The sequence below is a fragment of the Apodemus sylvaticus genome, chromosome 2, assembly GCF_947179515.1.
Source record: "Apodemus sylvaticus chromosome 2, mApoSyl1.1, whole genome shotgun sequence".
NCBI classification, from domain to species: domain Eukaryota; kingdom Metazoa; phylum Chordata; class Mammalia; order Rodentia; family Muridae; genus Apodemus; species Apodemus sylvaticus.
Window position 1 is genome coordinate 130629037 of NC_067473.1, and position 21515 is coordinate 130650551.

Sequence of the window (21515 nt, forward strand, 5' to 3'; positions counted from 1 at the left end):
ACCCACAAACATCCCAGACACCACACACCAGCAACTGAAAGCAGAGCCTGGGGCCTGGCAAGAGCTCCCAGATAGACACTGGCAGCAGGAGCTCAGAGGCAGTGGGAAGCAGTCCAGCCAAGAGGCAAGGGTCCCTGGGCTCGTCTGTCCATGTTGGCACATCCGATCTAGAGGCTTTTTATTGTAATATTCATATTGCACAGAGTAGACACTGCTTAAGAAAAGGAACAGACAGAGCCAAAGACAGAAAATACTACCAGGCTCTTTCTCACGATGATGTGTTCAATGAGAAGCTAATAGACTTTGGGTCTTTTATAAGAAGCCAGCAATAGGATGAAGACAGGCTCCCTGAATGTCCATCTTGAATGAGCTCTGGGGATCTGAAGCCAGGGAGGGAAGTCGCCCAAGTCTTTGCATCTGCCTCCCTAAGGCAGCAAAGGTAACACCAAGTTCCTGAACTGACTTTACGGTTTATATAAAGCTGGTACAGCGAGATGCTATGGCAGGTGGCACTAGAAAGCTGAAGAAAGTGCAACCAGAATCCAGATCTTTCCAGACCAATGCCAGCCTGTCAATCACACACTAACATCATATGGAAAAAAAGAAGTGTGACCCTGCGACTTGAGCCCACTCACTGAGCCTGTGTGCACACACTTGCACAGAGGGAAGCCAGAGTGGTCTGGATGGCAAGCCTAGCATCCACACGTGTTAGTACATATGAATACCAGCACGTCTTCCCCAGTATTCTCTTTCCACGGCCTCATGGGTGTTACAGTTGCAGCATTTAAGCCCCGAACTCTCCAGAAAATATAACATAACTTGGAATTTCATCAATGTCGGTCTCATCCTTTAAGATGAGCTCATACCAAATGAACTAGGGTAAGTCCCTCATAGGACAGAACTGGTGTCCTTACAACAGGGGAACGGACAGGGAGATGCACACAGGAGAATATCATTGATATTCCCAACAGCAGAGAGCATGCGAGGCTCCCAGCAGGCAAGGAACAACAGAGATAGTCAGCGAGTCATCATCCTAAGCTGGAAGAGGGGCAAAGAACAGTCCACTTCACAGTACCAGAAGCAGCCTTCCCTGAGACAGGTCTAGTCCAAAAGGGCAGGACCAGTCAGTTCTGATGTTTCAGCCAGAGGGGCATCGCCAGAGTTTCACTAGAGAGCTGTGCTTTTCCTCTGTGAGATGAGCCCTTTACTGATGTGGGTGTCAAACCAGGGTGGCTGCTTTAGTGAGGTAGTTAGAAATGTCTGCCAGAGTTGTGTCTGTGGAAACAAGGCCTGCCCTACATGGCCCGAGGGACAGGAAGGCTAAAATGGATGCTATGTCTGGGGAAATGGAATCAGGAATGCAAAACAATGCCCTTACCCTACCCCACAGCAGATTGCATTTTCCAGCGAAAGCAAGACTCATTCAAAAAATGTAAGAGCTAGGCATGATGGCATGCACCTGGGATCCTAGCACTCTGGAAGCTGAGTTGGAGTCATGAGTCTAAGGCCTGGCCTGGTCAACACATCAAGACTCTGTCTGAACAAATAAAATGTATAAGATATAATATATATATATGTACTTATATATTACATATAATATATATGATATGTACAATAAGGCTTTCCACCCTCCTGAAGGACTGGGGCTAGAGCTCACACAGCTGTCCAGCATCAAGGGACAGACTGTACAGGAATTTCACCAGCCTGGGAAAAACTCCCAACTCCAACTTCAAAGTACCATTTCAATTTACTGTGTATCACTTTCATATTGTTGCAACGGTGAAGAAAGCATGAGACAAGCCATTAATGAGCTGGAGAGATGGCTCGGCTTGGTAAAGCAAGCATGAGGACCTGAGTTTGGATTCCCAGACCCACATGAAAAGTTAGGTAATGCATACCTACTACCTCAGCGATGGGGAGGATACAGGTCAGGGATATAAGAGGATCCCTGGGGCTGGCCAGCCAGGTGGGCTTTAAGGATTGGTGAGCTTCGGGTTCAGGGAGTGAGCACTTGATGTCTTACCTCCACAAAGAATTGTGTGCACATGTGCACATACGCACCCAGAGACAGAGACAGAGAGTCCTAAGTTAGAGATTACTCCTATGTATGTTCTAAAGGAACATGTATATTTCTATATGTACATCTAAAATACCAGGCAATCGCCAGGCATCAGCTCAGACAGGAGACATGATACATCTGAGCTCTCAGACACACAGAGTGACGCGCACCAAGTGCAATTGCTCAGCAGGCTGAGGCAAGATGATCTCAAGTTCCAGGCCAGCCAGGGACATGTAGGAAGATACTGACAAAATAGAACAAAAAATTTTAAAAAAAGAGAAAATGAAGGAGAAAGTGTGTGTGTGTGTGTGTGTGTGTGTGTGTGTGTCTGTCTGTCTGTCTGTCTGTCTTGCCTTTAAATTAACAAAGTGGTCCAGATATTACTTTGATTACTCAGGTAAAGAAAAGCCAGTAGGGGTTGAGACAAGAAGACAACTGAACTCAGTCTAAGTGACTCAGTGAATCTGAGGCCAGCCTAGCACACAGTGAGACTCTGCAAATAAACCATTAGTATCTTACTTTGGGCTGATATCCAGGTCACTTTAACTGACAGGCTAAAGATGTCATCCACAAAGCTATGCCTTTCTCTTCTTGCTGTCACATTTTTAGAAATCCTACTGTGTGAAGGTCCCAAGGGCATGTGCAGGGATGCAGTTATGGAAAGCTAATGTGCAGAGCTGTGTCCTGCCTCTGCCTGGTCCCACCTTCCACAGGCCTCCATCCCCTTCCACCCCCTTCCATCCCCTCGGCAGCATCCTGTGAATCCAGGGGTGGACCCAGCTGCCAAGAGCCAAGATGACTCATAAGGCTGAGAGATATGTCACCGAGTCAGGTTACCTAACTCATCATAGACGGAGAGGAATGTGTCCAGATTACAACTAGAAAGAGATTTATTATATTACCTACCAAAAAGAAAGAAATATGAAATAATACAGTGGCCTCAAAAAGCAAAGGGTACAAACACCCTCAGCCAGGAAAAGTCTCAACTTGTGAGTGGGTGGACAGAAGACATCTTTCTGGAAAGGTATATCAAAGGCTCACTGCCAAACCAGATACAGGTACTTAAAAACAAGAACAAGAGCACCTCCCCAAAACCAAGTGAAGTTTTGTGTCTCAGAAGATCAAAGCATCCCATGGACTAACTTAGCTGGGTTTCCACAGGAGTTAATTTCAACTTGCCAGCAAATGCAAATATGTTAAAAAGGAAGAAAAAAAAAAAGCAAGCCAATTAAGACACAAGTGTTTAAAGACACAAGAAGTAATTACAAATGTATTATTCATACCTAATTTACAAGATGAAGTTCTTTCCGTAAAATATTAAACTGTTTACATGCAGGCTGGGGAGAGACAATTTTCAAACTGCCCGTGTTCCACTACAAAGCAGTGAAGATTAACAGTCATGGCGCAGGGGCTTCTGGGGTACATACAGTGTGGACTCTCCGTAGTAATCAGAAAATGTTTGACCTCGAGATATCTACTTGACCCCAGAAAAATGCAGACTCGCCTGCTATAAAATCCTAAACAATGGGGCAGACAAGGTCACAGGGTCAACACAAGTATTAACAGGTCACCAGGCAGCCCACTTGGGAGCAATTACTTCCAGTCATGGCTAAGTGGACACTTGATTGAATGCCACTAAGACAGCTCACATCCCACGGATAACAATCCTCACAGCGATTAAGAATTAAAGCCCCCATGATTCAGCCTTTATTACTCAAATGAACCTAGCTCTTCCATAAAGAATTCGTGGTATATGCCTGATGCAAGGTCTGAATTGAAATGCCACCTCATTAAACAATAATATCTAATTTTATCTAAATGAATTTTCATGAAAGTGCGCCACACAGCTCAGGAATTTTTAAAATGAATTATCACAAGTGATACATAATTTCACCAAAACTGGGGCAGAAAAAAAATTCATTTTAGGGAATAAAAGGAAACATCAAAGCTGAAACAGATGCCTATTCCTCTATGGCCACAGCATTGGACAGAGGCCATGGGCCATTACAGAACAAGGGCAGCTTATCATGAAGAAATTCTCTGGTCTTCTATCTAGACTCAAGCCAGATAACAATCAATAAAGGCAGCAGGTCTATCAGTGGGCTGATCACCAGGGGAACTTTTAAAAATGCATAGCTTCCAGCCTTCCTGTGAAATCAGCTAAACTGGTGTCCCATGGAATGGACACTGCAGTGACATTCCCCGGGACTGTCATATCCAGTCACTTCTGGGAGCCCCAGGGCACACGGCAGACAAAGGTCTGCTTAAGCCTGTGAATGCAGGGGTCTGAGGAAGCCTGGTCCCTCCTCATTCACAAGGGTTCCAGACACTGGTGCATTTTTGGCCATCACTTTCTACAGTAGCCAGTGATTCATTTCTAAGTGCAAGGATCAGATCCAAAGTTTCTTTCGATTGTAGAGTAAATAATACATTCGAAGGACCAAATAAATTCCTGATTTAAAAATAAACACACCAGTGGCACCTATTACGACAAGCCAACAGGATGCACAAGCTTACAGCAGTCATGGAACATAGTACTCTCCAGGGACAGTGTGGCCCTTTCCCTCCAGGTCACTACAGATTCCAGTGCCACACACATATGACTAGGGACTTCAGAATCCATTCTTCATATGACACAAGGTAATTCTCTACCAGAGGAAATGTGCAAACTCCAACAAGAGATGTAGAAACAAGCTCTTGTAATTAGTAGCCCTCTCAATACAAAGTATGTATCTTAAAGAAACATGTACAGACTAAACAATGGGTCAGTAAAACAATGCCATTCAAGGCAGAAATATGGGGTGGTAGGAAACAAGTCAGTCATCTTAGGTGCTGTATTATAACCACCTCTTAGGAACACTGTTGGAACTGGCTATGGAGACTTGCACTTCGCGGCCGTCTCGGGCTGGGCCATCCCACCAGGCATTTGTATGAACTGGGAAGAGGAAACAGCCCTGTACAGACTCTTAGCATAGAGTGTTGCATAGTTTTAAAAAACACATTCTCCTTCCTCTGTGATGTCTCAGGCAAAGTACTGACAAGTGAAGCAAGCCTCGACTCACCCGTCATCCGAGCACGCTTGTGCACGCAGCAATCACAACTTCACACCGGAGAGGTCAAGAAAGGAACAGCGGGTGATTTATGACCAGCAGGCAATGCCAGGACTGAGCAGCAGTGGTTATTAACTTTGAGACAGCTAATGGATGTCCCAACTCTCATAAGCAAGATCAACTAGTTTTTTGTTGTTGTTTATGTGTTTTTGCTTTTTTTCAAAGGTACAACCCTGCCCTCCAGCAGCTCCCTCTCACCCAGTAGACTGGAAAGAGGTCTGTGACAAAGATCTGTTCCCTACCTCTGAGGCTCAGATCAAGTCCTTAACCAATCAAGATGCTCCTGTTCACAGCCCCAGTAGAGGACTGCGTGATCTCTCACCAAGAAACATAGTTTCAGATGCTCAAGTTAGAAATGAAGGGAAAGAAGGCGAGGTTCATGCAGACTTGGGTTCAAGTCCAACCCCATGTATGTGTCATTTATGGCAGATTAAAAAATGGCAATTAAAGAGAGTTAAAACCACTGCACACCTCTTCTGCACTTAGGAGACGCCCAGCACTGCCTTGGTACACTTAAGATTCCCCCTGCCTTGGGAAAGAAATATGTGCAATGCAATAAAGAAGAAAAAAAACTTGTGTTTACTAGCACTTCTTTAACGAATAACTGCAAATGGGATACCAAGGAAACCCCAACTTTCCTCTGTTTCTCTCCATGAAACCTAGAGACTCTGATTTGAGTGAAAAGTTCCCTCCTACATTATAGTTACCCAATTGGCTCTACGGTTTTCTCCCTATCCCATTTTAATTTACAGAGAAGTCTGCAATGATATAACCAGGGTCACTGGAAGAAAAAAAAAAAACATTGATGTCTTCAAGACATAAAGATGCAGGGGGACCCCTTGTGCACAGATGCCCCACTGCCCTGCTCACACAGCTGACAATGCATGCAATTCTGTACCTTCCTTTGTGTTCCTTTCTGAAAACGTGTTTGTGCTTACACCTCCCCACCTCCAGGCACTCCACAGCGTTAAACAAACACAACTCCCACAAATCCCTCGCAAAAAACAGGTAAGCCAAGTAGAAAGAATTTCCTAACTTTCAAACTCTCAGCTTGGGGAAAGAAGGAGGTGGGGTTGGGGGTGGGGGACAACCTGAAGTTAAAAGATAGCCCCAAAGTCATCTGGTAAACACGCTTCCCACAGAGAATATGAAATGCATAGCAAAACAGACACTTCACTAATTTTAAATGCCTAATTATATACTGCCTAAACAAAATTATCAAGAGATTTGATTGACTTCTACAGAGCTGTGATTGCCATCAAGCCAACTCAGAGAAATAATAAATAATGTTTGACCTTCTGCTGTCCTCCACAATTACTCATGGTATCAAAATATGTGGGGTGCAGGCATTCTATTCCAACCCTGCCAGGGAACACGAAGGTCACAGACTAATTTGAAGTTCATGATTCAGACTCATTTACTCTGATTTATGGGGGGAGGGATGGCAATTTGAAAAAAACCCACTTTAGTTGGGCAAAAAGAAATTAATAAAGGGGTTGGATTTCATGAATAAGAGGAACGGGGTAAGCAAGCTTAGAAAGTATGATTTTTAAGATACCCACCCAAAAGTCAGAAGCAGCTGCACAGAGCCTAAATAGTCACTTTGACCTGAAGGAAGGGGCAGAAACAGGCACTAGGCAGAGGCAGCATCCTTCGCTGGCTGTTTCCTCAGACTCTTTGAGGCTTAAGTATCTTCAACAAATAGTGATTGTGAAATGTGTGACTAGAAGCAGCAATGCTGAGCTAAGAAACATTTCTGGTTTTGAAAGAAAATGCCATATAAGGCAAAACTTTGCCCCAACTGGTGTACGATGTCTGTAAGACACACAGTCTGGATTTCAATACAGGAGATTGTTCTGTGCTGGATAAAAAGGCAACGTAAAGTCAAACCTCCTGACACTGACATCAGACTGTGAACAGTCACATTCCTCTCATCCACCTAAACTGCGTGGGTTGTGTACTGACATGACTTCCCAAAAGTTTTCAGTTGGTGAATCAAAGTTGCAGCTTCAGACCTTTACTGTTCTGAGCCTGTTAGTCCATATCGACGTGAGTACATCTCAGCCCAAACTGTTCGACTCACAATTATGTCTAAGTTAAACCACAGTCCGAAAGAAAACCATAGTGAAGGCTAGGAAGAGAACTCAATGGGTAAAAGGTTCGCTATGCAAGACCTGAGTTGCATCCCAATAACCCACATAGAAAACCTGGGTGTGGCGGCACACAATGGCACGTACTTGTAACCACATTCCTGGGCTTAGCTGTCCAGCCAGTCCATGCTCCCTATTCATAGGGTTCCAGGCATGAGACACAATATCTCAAAAAAACTCAAGGTAGATAGTGCCCAAATACCAACACCCAGGGGTTACCTAGCACACCTCTGCATCGACATACCATCCCTTATGTGCACAAATTGACACACCAGCATGAGTACACACACACACACACATACACACACACACACACACAGAATACATAGGCTGAGTACCTCTAATCCAAAAAATTCTGAAATTTTAAACACTTTGAGATTCAAAAAAAAATCAGATTTTAGATTTTTGGAATACATATGTTCAACCAGTCAGTCTACATGAACAGTGCCCCCAAAACAGTCCAAACACTATTGGTCCCAAGCACTTGGACATGGGACATTCAACCTTCGTAAAGATGGGTGTTGTTCCATTCCTATTCTTTGACCTGCTTCTGGAAAACAGCACTAAGATGCCCCATGACAGGCTAAGAACTTGGTGTTTGTTCAGTTTCTGGTATATTCTCCAAAGCCACTTGGCTTCATGTGCTAACAGACAGAGGGTGTTCTCTAACACCCTCTAGAGAAGTAGCTACCTGACAAGGAGACCAATGAAAGAGTAGGGACTTTCAGCTTTGCCCCCTTTCACTCAGGGTAGGGATGAAAACCTGTAACCCCCGGCCAGAGAGATGTCTGCAAGAGGATCAGAAGGTCAAGGTCCCATATGCTAAGTTGAAGGCTAACCTAGAATCCAAGAGACCCTGTCTCAAAAAGTAAAACAAACAAATATAAAATCAGAGTACAGATAAGAGTGAGACCACTGTCCGTGTCAGCCACTCTATGCACCTCTTAGGACAGACACAATTTCTCTAAGACTCAGCCAAAGTAGGAGACTACCGTCCAAGGGATGGCTTAGCATCCTTTCTAGGCCCTAATTAGACAGTCTGCAAAGACACACCTCCCCAGGTCGCCTGAGAGGGGCTTGCCGCTTTTGCTTTCCGCTGCCAATACCTTTGTCAGCTGTTCTTACGCTACTGGGGAGATGAAGAGGTAGTTCGGCAGGTCAAGGTGCTTAGAGGCCAGACTGATGACCCCTCAGGAGTCATCCTGAGGAGTTCAACCCCTCAGGATGGGATGCACACAATGGAAATAGAATGAATGACTTGCCACTCCCTCTGACCTTTACACACCACTGCATGTGCACAGGCAACACACCCACATCCACACCCACAATAAATAAATGGAATTTTTTAAAAATTGAAAGAAAGGGGGCTGGAGAGATGGTTCAGTGGTTAAGAGCACTGACTGTTTTTCCAGAGGTCCTGAGGTCAATTCCCAGCAACCACATGGTGGCTCACAACCATCTGTACTTCTGATGTGTCTGAAGACAGCGGCAGTGTACTTACATACATAAAATAAATATTATTTAAAAATTAAAGGAAGGAAAGAAAGCACTCAGCCACCTGTTTGGTCTTAGTTAAGAATAAAGCTACCACTGATCTAAGAGAAGAATCTGGAACACGGATTCACAAAAGGCCCCAGAGTCATAAGAGACCTTCCAATCTACCCCGAGGGAAGAGTTAGGGTATATGAGGAAAACTGGGGAAACATGCTGAAGGGGTGAGGGAGGAAGAAGGTGGAAAGGAAGAAGGGAGAGAGGGGGAAACAGGGAGAAAGAAAAACAGAGAGGATGAAGGAGAGCAAAAGAAAAGAAAGTCAAAAGCAGCTGGCACAAAAGCGAAGGGCTCTCTGGTCAGGTAGGAGGAGCATGGCCTCCGGTGGACCATCCCTGGCTCCTTCCACGGCAACAGCTACAGCGACAGAGATGGCGATGAGAAAGCCCAGGGGAGTGTCATCTAACTCTGACTAGGTGAAGGGTCAAGCATGAAGCTGAGTGTTCGGGATGGCCAAGAAGCTGAGCCTGTATGGGACGTGCCAGATAGGAAGCATCTGGAGGCAGAGAAATTGTGCAATCTCTAGGGCCTTGGACCTGCACTTTATGTGGCACCACGTTAGTCTGTAGGTAAACGGAAAGCAGACCCAGGAAGTGGGCGGCCAGTCTCAAGGTCTGTGCAGTCTAGTCTCTTAGAATGCTATTTAAAAACAAACAACAACAAAACAAACAACTGCCATTGCGTGATCTCCATGCATCCCTTTCTCCCTTCCCTTTCATTTGCAGCTGCTATTGTTTTATGTTGTTTTGGTGTTTTGGTCTGTTTGTTGTTGTTGTTGTTTTTATGAATTTTTGGGCCCTCCAGGACGGTGCAGATGTCAGGCGCACCTGTTCTCCTCACACTCACGCAGTGGACAACAAGCACACAGAATCTGTTCCCACACGCCTGACATCCTCACTTCATCTCATTGTGTTTTGTTTTCACTCAAAACGGTTGACAAAACAAACCCTAGTTGATCCCCCCCCAAGAAAAAAACTAATATGGACTGGGCTGAAGAGGCAGCTCAGTCAGTAAAGTGTTTGTCACATGAGGACCTGAGTTCAAATCCTCACCATACCTGTAAAAGCCAATCATGGTCGGTAGCATGTGCCTGCAATCCCAGCTTCCAGGACACAGAGAGGTGCTGAGCCCTGGAGTGTGCGTCAGTTAACGCTGCCAAACCAGCAGGCTCCAGGCTCATCCCCAGATCTTGTCTCAAAGAGTTGGGGGAAAGCTACAGAGCAAGATGCTGGACATCAACATCTAGCCTCTATAAACCTGTGTGTGTGTGTGTGTGTGTGTGTGTGTGTGTGTGTGTGTGTCGCGCTCGCATGCATGTGCACACACAACTGGGCTCGGCCTGGGATTCATTAAGTTAGAAAATTATAGAAATAACTCACCTACTAAATCTCTAGGTGTTGTGAAAAGTGCCCTCCCAACTCAAGCCTCACAGTGCTTGGATGTGAAGAGGTGGGGCTTTCTTGCTGCTGCTTTTGGCAACAAAAGCAGAGAGAAACTGCTTCTCCCAGCTCCCCAAAGCCCCACCCTTCTCCTCTACCTAGAACAAAATACGCCCCAGGGAAGACTGAATTCACGTTGGCCACCGCAACCCACTGCTGGCATCTGGCAATCACCTCACGACTCTCATTCTTAAGCAAACACTTTTTGGAGGGCGGGAGGGTGCAACCCAGCGAGGTCCACACCTCCGCTGTGAGAAAAAGTGAGGAGTCATATTTTGACAACTGGAGGGACCTGCCACCTTTAACCAAAAATGTGGACTTCAGAATGTCCCTGTCCCAGAAGTTAACAACATGCCAATAGATTTATTAAACAACTGGAGGCAGCCGAAGACACTGTAAGTGTCATAGGAAATAAAATGGAATTCCTCTCTGTGATCCTGCAGGATAAACTTCTGGACATTTTTTAGGGGGTCAAGAATTTTGATGTAGAAATACATGACATGCGAAGCATCTTCCAGACAAATTTCCAGTGCCAGCTTACTCTCTGCAGACACAAGGTAGAAGACTTGGCTAGTCTGAAGAGATGACAGAACCTCAAAAAGAAGTAAGAGAAACCCACTTCTGTAGAGGCCAACTTCCCCAGAGTGAGTGTAAGTGACTTTAGCCCATGACAAGCACAGAAAAGTCCTTAGCTCTGGGCACCTTTTGGCCATAGAATATTCAAAAGAGAAAGGAACGGAATGATCACAGGGACTTCAAGCTTTACTCTTTCCAGTATTTCTTTTGCCTTCAGGTTTTTGTCTTGTTTTGTTTGTTCATTTACTTGAGGAGACACAGACACACACACACACAGACACACACACACACACAGGTCAGAGAACAACTTGTGGAAGTGTATTATCTCCTAATACAGCTCAAGCCCCAGGAATGAATCGCCCATCATTATGCTTGCCACAGTGACTTTACTACTGAGCCATCTCTCTGACCCCCATTCCTCTTTGGGGATTTAGATTTTTAAGCAGGATCTCATTTTTTAGCCCCAAGTGGCCTAGAAACACTCAAACATCGGTGAGCCTCCTGGCCTCAGCCTCCTGAATGCTAGGATTACAGACTTGGGTCATCAATCTTGGCTCTAAAACTTTTTACCATTATGTAGAAGAAGCAGCTTTCCCTAAAAATCACTGATCCTCGAAATTTAATGTGGACGGACTGATTGCATTTGTGAAGTTAACACACGCATCTCTGGCTTAGAGTAGGAAAGAAAATCCATAGACACCGAATAGCTAGTGGGAGCTAGTTCAGGTGACTTCATACACCATAATGCAATGCACATTTCTAAGCTAGAAAACAGGAGCTACAAAGTTTTCCCACAAACTGATGTTGACTGTTTGAGGAGGTGGGCTCCTGATTTAAATATCACACCCTGTGTACGGGTGTCAAAACATCACTCGCTGCATCACTAATATGGCCCATTTATGCTTTTGTGTATCAGTTAAACATTTATTTCAAGGGCTTTTTAAAGATGTAAGTACTCAGGCTGGGGAGATGGCTCAGTCCGTAAAGCACTTCCTCTGTTAAGCATAGGGAGTGGAATCTCATCCACAAAACCCAAACTTAAAAACAAAACAAAACAAAACAAAAATAAGAACAAAAAAAAAAAAAAAAAAAAAAGGAAAAAACTGACAGGCAAAGCAGAGCTGTAATCCCCGGGCAGATCCCTGGGCTCACCAGCCATTCAATAGAGCCTATGTGGTGAGCTCCAGGCTAATAAGAGACCACATCTCAAAAAGCAAAGTGGTTAGGACAGGTCTCCACATGTAACACAGACACACACACACACACACACACACACACACACGTTCTCAGCACTACTACTAGAATCAGGCTGAGGAGGTGGGGAAGGGCTATAAACCTGCCTTTTAACAATCTACTCAAGGGCTTGGAGTTGTCACTCAATGATAGAACACTAGTCTACCAACTGCAGGGCCTGAGGCCTTGGGTTCAATCCCAGCACTGCTCTAAATATAAAAAGCACAAGAACAAACAAACAAAAAATCAACAAATACCAATTGTGCAAATGCTAGGACCAAATTGTAACTGCCAATTTTTAAAATTTTCAGCCCAACTTCATGATTGTTTCAAACCCCTCTCCCTCCTTCTCCAACCCTATGCAAACAGCTTGAGCATCTCTCAGATACTGTCATCCACACTGAGCCAGCCCAGGACCTGTACCAGGCCTGAGTGGAGTCAGACCCTCTATACTTCAGTGATGAACTGGGTATGATGATGAGTGGACAGTGAGGCTTGGTGACATCACATGGGACCAAACCTAGCTGATGCAAACACACCAACACTCTTTCAGTACTTTGTAACTCCTGTTTGCTAGCTTAGAAATGTGCACTGCATCACGATGTTATGTAGTCACCTGAACTAGCTCCCACTAGCTATTTGGTGTCTATGGATTTTCTTTCCAACCCTAAGCCAAAGATGCGTGTGTTAACTTCACAAATGTGATCAGTCCGTCCACATTAAATTTTGAGGATCGCTGATTTTTAGGGAAAGCTGTTCTGTGCATGGGATAAGCAAGAGAATCTAACAGCAAAGTTACGACCAAAGGCTCCAGAACAAACAGACCTGAAAAACCACTGTTCCCTTCTTGGGTCTCTGTCCCCACATGCCCAAGAACTGAGCACCTCTCCTCACTCATTCACTGGGGATGTCCAAGACTGTCAAAGAGAACTGTAACTTGACACAATTTTCACCTGCCATGCTGACTTCAGAAGAAAACCCCCAGGTAAGATGGATTTCACTAGAGAGGGTCAGCAGGCTGCCACCTAACAGGCAGGGGAGGCAGTGAACGCAGAGAGCACACTGCAAATCCACCAGAGAACAGAGCTGACGCACGTGGGAGCTTAGAATTCTTGGTCACTCCACATCATATTACAGCCTTCAGCATCCTGTCAACAACCACCTACATCCTGCCCTGCCCTGCATGGTTTCTCCCTTAGTACCTACCACGCCAAAGCTGCAACCAGAAACATGGTCCAAAGTAACACAAGATGGTACCCACACCCTCAAAGTCTCAGAAGTCAAAGATGACCCTTGGGGACAGTCTGGGCAGTCAGCAAGAAGAGAGAAGAATAAAGCCAAGACAGAGATATAAGAAGAGAGGGGAGAACTTCTGACGGACTCCAGTTCCACACAGACTCCCAACATCCTCTCCTACCCTCCTTATAACCAAATAATTCCACCACACACTAATTTTTCAATATTCCAGGCCCCAAAAACCTAAATTGCTGGAGTTGGAATAATTCACTTATAACCAAAGAACTTCAGATAGATACATCTAAGCCTCCTCTCATCCAAGATAGATTGGTGCCTTGTCCTTGAAATCTACAGACTCTAGGGAGCCACTGATGGGGGATTTTTTTGGATAGTTGCTGTATTTCAGGATCACAAACAGGTAAAGGATTCACAACTAACAGTTCTAACGTCACAGGGACTCTTCTCAATCACACTGTGAGTCTTAAGCAAACATGTTCATCATCTAAGCACTTCTTAATTATTTCCTTTGGGCCATCACCAGGGGTGGGTAGTGTTGGCTTTGTCTTGGAAGAACACACAACATACCACTTTACAAGGACGATCCTAAGGGTAGAGATGTCAGGAGCGTTTAAGAATCAAGCTGCCACTCCACAAAGAAGGCTCAAGAGACTCACTTAACACCCGTGACTGTGAGAACCTTTTTTGAGGATGATGTATCCATGACATGGGATGGGGTGAGGCAGCCTGCATGCAATGTCCCACATTCCCGAGTAACAGCACCTGTACTCAACCACGACAACCATGCAGAGACACGAGACTGACTTACCAACCCAGCTGGCCCTGCCTCGTGTGAGGCTCCATCTGAGCCATGGAGGGAAGCTGAGATGCACATCCACAGACAGGAGACAGAGACAGGACAGGCAGATGCAATGCCGTGGCTAAGCAAAGCACTAAGAGAAAAGCGCCATGGCTTCTAACTGCCCTCAAGTTCCTACCCAAGTTCTGGGCACTAAATGAAACAAAGAGACTCTAACCAAAAAAAAAAAAAAAAAAAGTCTCTGCAGAGGGTTTCCAGTGGTGAACAGCCACCGAAGACAGATGACACCCGGAGAACACAGCAGCCAGCAAGGCGGCCTCCGTTCCAGAGGGATCTCAGGTCAAGAGGTGGCTGAGACATCGCCTTCCCAGCAGGAGTGAGTCACTGGGAGAGTCAGAGGGAGGCAAGGTGGTGGGCTTAAATTTCCCCAGGCCCAGAGGACTAGCACTGGCTCAGCAGTGTGGAAAGAGAAGTGGGGAAAGAAAATAAAAGTGATTGATCAGAAAGACCAGCATCCTACGCTGTGGGGACAGATGCCAAGCCTGGGAGGTGTGGCTACAAGGGCGTCTGACACCTGCTTGACATACATGTCACAGGCTAAAGAAGGTGATACGTGTCACATTCTAAAACCCACCAAAATGAAGGCTGTGCCCCTCAGTAACTATGGGGGTGACTTGCATAGGCCTCCGGAGATCAACCCGCCCCCAGGGACTGTCAAAATGTTCATAAAGTTTAGATTCAGAACCGCAAGGCAAAACACTAACCTAGGCTCGGCTCATACTCGGATGCTCAGACTGGGATCTAAGAAAGACTACTGTGCTCTACTGCAGCCGGGGGAGGAGAGGAAAGAATACTAGCAGCACAGGAGCACTGTGTGAACACTGATTTCAGAGTGTTCACACGAATACCAGGTCTACTCAGTCCCAGATCCTACCAATGGCTGCTTTCGTATTACAACCACAGGAGAGAAAAAGGTTCAAAGTATTTTACAAACCGCCCATCAGCGGAGGTGGGGGTCGGTGGGTGGGGGGTGCAGGAAGTACTAACAACTATATTCACTTTACCTCAGGAACTGGGAGATCCTGAATTCTTCTTGTAGCGATGTTAGCTCTCAACTTAAAATCCTACCAGCTAAGCAATGCAACAGGTCTCCATAGCATATTCAAGACTTGTGAAACCATCACCACTATTAAGCAAGGACTTTACTTCCCCAGAACAAAACCCTGCACCCATCAGCAAGCACTCTCTGATCTCTGCCCAGCACCCCACAAACAGATCCATTCCTTGGTCAACAGATACACCAAGTCTGATCGTTACATGTAAGTGGGATTTTATAACGTGATCTTTAATAGATACACCAAGTCTGATTGTTACATGTAAGTGGGATTTTATAAAGTGATCTTTAATAGATACACCAAGTCTGATTGTTACATGTAAGTAGGATTTTATAAAGTGATCTTTAATAGACACACCAAGTCTGATCATTACATGTAAGTGGGATTTTATAAGGTGATCTTTAATAGAAACACCAAGTCTGATCACTACATGTAAGTGGGATTTTATACCGTTATCTTTAATAGATACACCAAGTCTGATGTTACATGTAAGTGGGATTTTATAATGTGATCTTTAATAGATACACTAAGTCTGATTGTTACATGTAAGTGGGATTTTATAACATGATCTTTAATAGAAACACCAAGTCTGATCACTACATGTAAGTGGAATTTTATAACGTGATCTTTAATAGACATACCAAGTCTGATCATTACATGTAAGTGGGATTTTATAACGTGATCTTTAATAGACATACCAAGTCTGATCGTTACATGTAAGTGGGATTTTATAAGGTGATCTTTAATAGACACGCCAAGTCTGATTGCTACATGTAAGTGGGATTTTATAAGGTGATCTTTAATAGACATACCAAGTCTGATCATTACATGTAAGTGGGATTTTATAAGGTGATCTTTAATAGACACAACCAAGTCTGATCATTACATGTAAGTGGGATTTTATAACGTGATCTTTAATAGACACAACCAAGTCTGATCATTACATGTAAGTGGGATTTTATAATGTGATCTTTAATAGACACAACCAAGTCTGATCATTACATGTAAGTGGGATTTTATAAAGTGATCTTTAATAGATACACCAAGTCTGATTGTTACATGTAAGTGGGATTTCATAAGGTGATCTTTAATAGACACACCAAGTCTGATCATTACATGTAAGTGGGATTTTATAAGGTGATCTCTAATAGATACACCAAGTCTGATCGTTATATGTAAGTGGGATTTTATAAGGTGATCTCTAACCATCTAGCTTCATTCAAGTATATATTTGTTATGTGATCAGTATTCCATTCTTTTTTGTGGTTGAATAATATTCCACTGCATGCATAAATCACACTATCTGCTCATGTTCGCGGGCACTTGGACTGTCTCTTTTTGACTATTATGAATAATTCTATGAATGTTTTTGTGATCAGATTTTGTGGGAGTAATTTTTTCTTTAACCTTTGAAAGAACATCTTAACTGACTCTTGAAGTTAAAATATAAACTTTGTATAATCTAACAGATTATACAAAGTATAAAGTAAATAATAAAGTAAAAATTTATAAAGTAAATTATAAAGCATATACATAGTATAATATTATACTTTGTATAAAATTATAAAGTATATACAAAGTACAAAGTAAATTATAAAGTAAATTATAAAGTAAAAAAATAAACTTTGTATAATCTTCTAGAAAGTTTAAATTTTTAAAAAATAGCCAGTACCAATCCATGTCCCTGTGGATCTCATGGACAGTTTCCTAATGACTAATAACCCGAATCTCATCACGTGACTCTCTCCTATATGTAGTCTTCAGGCAACTGTCCATACAACTTCCTCTTGCCATTTGAGTCGTCGTTTTATTAATGAGCTGTACAAGTTCTTTATATATGTTGGGTACTAGACCCTTACCAGACATCTGATGTGCACACATGTTAGCTCGCTCTGTGGCTATCTTTTCACTTCTGAGAGTGTCATAAAGACTCACTCTGCCCAGCCCCTCCTCCATTCCTTCTCCCATCTTCTAAGCACTTCTTCACACTGAAGCCTTGGCTTTGGGTGCTGTGAGCTGTGTGGCTGCGCTTCATGCTCTTGTGAATGAGAATCCTGTTGAGTTTACTGTTCTGACTGTAATCAGTTTCTAACAATCCATCAACCATAAACATAAGGGTTTGCCTCTGGAGTCCCAGTCCCACCCTATTAAACTGTACCTCCATCCTTATTTTAGTACCACTTTTAAAAATGACAATTAAATGTAAAAAGCAGGGTCTCATGTAATCCTAGGCTGATGCGGACCACATAAGAGAGACAGAGGATGGCCCTGAACTTGTTCTGCCCCAGCTCTCACTTCAAAGCTCCGGGGGTTACAGGTGTGAGCCACCACACCTGGCTAACAGAGCCGTATTCTCTTTATAGTAAGGTTTCTAATCAAGAGGCTTGAATCCTCCAACTTTGTTCTTTAAAAAAAAAAAAATGTTTTGCCTATCCTGTGTTCTCTGTTTTTCCATATGGCGTTCAGGATCAACTTGCCAACATCTGGGGTTTAGACAGGCATTGCCCTGAACGTAGAGGTCAGAGGACAACTTGTGGGAGGTGACTCTCTCCTTCCACCATCTGGATTCGAAGGAATCAATTTCAGGCCACTGGTTTTGGCAGCAGATGCCTTTACCCACTGCACATCGCACCGGCCCCCAGGGTTTTAGTTTCCCAAGCTTTTCTGACAATACTGTAAATGCTCACTGCTGGAAATCCCTGTCATTGGTATAAATTCTAGTCTGGAATTGCAAAAATCACAGTGAGAGGATGTACAGGAAGCAACAACAGAAGTCTAAGGGAAACCAACGCAAAGCTGGATTCACAGGAGGACTCCCAGAGGAGGACTTCTAGAGGAGAGAGGAGGACTCCCAGACATTAACATTTCTAAGGGGCAGGGGCCATGTCTGCTCTCCTCATCTATAGCTACATGTCCACAGAAGGTACCCAAGAACACTGAGTGAATATTCCTCAACATTAACAGAAAATATTTCACTATATTTTCTATATCTCGTAACAAATACACCTTCAAACTTTGCTTTCAAGACAGGTTGTTTCTCACAGTGTGGATTGCGATTATAAGGAAAAATATTATCAAGGGGAAAAAACCAAGTTTTATGAAGAACAAATAAGCTTAAGAAAAGGTCATGAGACAAGGACCAGCAAATAGGTAGAGAGACAAAGCCATACAGTCTTCAACAGCAGACTCACAGCAACAGGAGGGCTGTCGCAGAAGGGGCTACCCTGGAAGAGTTCAAACCAAGTGACCGCAGCAGTCTTCTGTCGTCAAAGACGGTAGGAGTCAACACAAAGTCAACGTTCACGATAAGTGTCTCATGAACAGCTTCTCATTGGGTCCCTGTGACAATACCCAGGCAAGTTCACAGGGTCGTGGCTCCCTTCCAAAGGTTCAGCCTCTGCTGACTTACAATGGTGTCAGAACAATCCATAGCCAGAAGAATGCATATGAGGAATGTTGGATCGTGGTCTTTTCCCAGGCCTACGATTCCAGTCCATGAGGCATGTGGTAGACAGCAGCAGTGAGCCAGAGCCCGGTCAAGTCACGTGATCACCAGAGCACACAATAGAGACTACACAGTAGGTACTGCTGCTAAGTTCCACTACTCGGGCTCCCTGTAGGAAGCCAATTCCTGCTAGGATTCCCTGGACATTGCCTAGATTTAAACTGAGGAGCAGCTACAGTCACCATCTAGAACAGACAGCAGAGAGCTAGAGGTTTCACAGGGCAACATGTCCCAGGACCATCTAACCTTGTTCCCACAGCACATCCTACACTTTGTATAAATACAGATACAAGTACAGAATGGATACATAAGCACACAACAAATACATTTAAAATGCAACAAATGTTCAATACCCTTAAACCAAGAGAGTATGAAACTCATATCCAAAAAGACTTTAAAAAATTTTTCTACCAAACCCCATACCAACCATGGGGACTGAGACAGTGTTGTTTCCCACGTAGGGCAGTGCTGGGCTTGGACACAGAGGCTGGCTCAAATGAAGCATGTCCCTGGTTACAGCAAATCCACTCCCCTTGCATGCAAGGCCTTTGCAGCCCTCCATGATGCCACTGATCTGTCCTAGATTTTCAACTACTAAGTAATCAACTCTCTGCATGTAATATTTACGCCTTCCAGCCAACTGACTCTCCGAAGCCAAGACTGAGAAGAAGAAGATATGAGCATATTTGGAAGCACCCCTGATCAGCAGCCGTTTCTTCTGAAAAGAAAAAAATAAAAGAATAGTATAGGAGTTGGGAGGAAGGATTTCTGCTTTGATAACATTCATCTTGAGACTTCTCTCCCTCTCTGGTCCAAACTTTAAATCATTTCCTTGCTTTCACATAGTAAATTTGCTGCTACATGTCCAGATACGCCGGGGATCAGGTTACAGTGTGAAGGAGAGAAGATAAAACAATCTGCAGCCTCCATCTGGCTCTCCTGAGCAAGGTCTAATGCGAGATGTGTAATGTGAGAGACGCTGCTAGCACCGTAGTGGGCACGACAGAACGTCACAGAAACAAATCTTCCAAGAGGATCTGAGAGGCCGGGAGGCATCAGTCACCAAACTGTACTGTGAGGGCATTCAAAAAGAAAGGGAGAAGAAAGAGCAGACATTACAGCAGCATGCTGTTTCAGAAATGGGTAAAGAGTTGAGTACAAACCAATATATCCAGGAAGTCCACCCTAGAGAGGCACTGTTTCGACTGAAGTCAGATGCAGGGTGGGGCATGAGGACTGAGCGGGAAAAGAGGAAGAGAGGGAGGGAGACAGGGAAGGAGGGACTGATGGACAGAGGGAAGTGAGGAAAGAAGGCAGGCAGGCAGGAGGGAAGATGCCACATCTGCTAAAGTGCTTACCAAGCAGGAGGATCGGAGTTCTATGCCCAGAATTCAGGTTAAAAAAAAAAAATAAAGCCTGGCATGGTGACCCATTCCTATAATCCCAGCACCGTGGAAGGGGAAGACAGGCAGATCTCTAGGGCTGGCTAGCCAGTCGGCCCAGTCTACTTGCTGAGCCCCAGGTCAGTGAGCAACCCTGCCTCAAAAAGAGAGAGGCAGCACCTAAGGGACAACACCCATGGTTGTCTTTTCACCTCCTCCACACACAGGCACACTTGAGAGTACACATACACACTCAGAGTGCACACACACACATGCACACAGGCACGGACACACATGTACACACACATATATGCAAGTGAACACACAGACAGACACACGCACACACTTGCAGGCTTGCACAGACACACACACACACACACACACTTGCAGGCTTGCACACGCGCATGCACTCAAGCCGCCTGGGTATTTATTACAACAGCTTTCAGGACCCAAGACTCAAGCTCTAACTATGGTCAGACTTTGCCTTTGCCACATGGCACTGTGCCACACGACACAGATTTTTCCCCCAGTATGAAAGAAACCAACAGGTCCAATACAAACACGGGCTTTCCAATATATAAAACTTAAGAAAATCCAGGGTCTGCTCAGAAGACATTAAAACGCCTTATACATCAAAATCATGAGGGTTAGGCAGAAACGCAGCATTAAAATAATTTACAAAATGGCTCTACAATGAACATTTTCCTCCACGAAAAAACAACACCCTTAATGTTTGTCATATGGCACATAAATTTTACAATACCTGCAGGAATATTTTCATTGGTTAAGCCAACACCATTGGTCTTTTTAGCTCTTAAGCATATTACGATTTTTTGCCTTTTTATGGCATTTTTTGTTGTTGTTTGCACCCAATGTAATAAGCTTTTGAGAACAAGAAACAAGCCGCAATAAAAAGAAGAAAGGAGAGCCCTTGTGGACTGCCACTTTCAGTGGGGGCGGAGTGATCCGAATCTCGCTTTTATGGCTGCTATCTTGAGGCAATTAGTGTAAAATAATTGTCTGCACAGGCCAGAGAGAGGCTAGGTTGAGGCACTCGACCAACCGACCGCCTTCCCGAAAAGGCTCTCCCTGCAGCCTGCTCCAGCAGATGTTGGCTGTTAAGGCTTACAGACGACACAGTTCATGACTCCTCGAAGACGGCTGTGTGCCACATCTGCAGCCGATGAAACAGAGAGCAGAAGTGTGGCAGACACACAGAGGGGAGTGTGAGCAACCAGGCCAGAGGAACTGTCTTGAAGGCTGGCCTAAAAATAGACACATGCATACTCCTCCTCCCTCCTCAGCCAGCTCATAAAACCAGGCCTGCCTGTCCGATTATGGAGT

At 44.4% G+C, this 21515-nt stretch overlaps 1 protein-coding gene across 1 annotated transcript in view; it reads right to left on the reverse strand.

The window, feature by feature from the left end:
• Eif4e3 (eukaryotic translation initiation factor 4E family member 3) overlaps positions 1-21515 on the reverse strand; it is a 244052-nt gene that overhangs the window by 28626 nt on the left and 193911 nt on the right. The window lies entirely within an intron of this gene.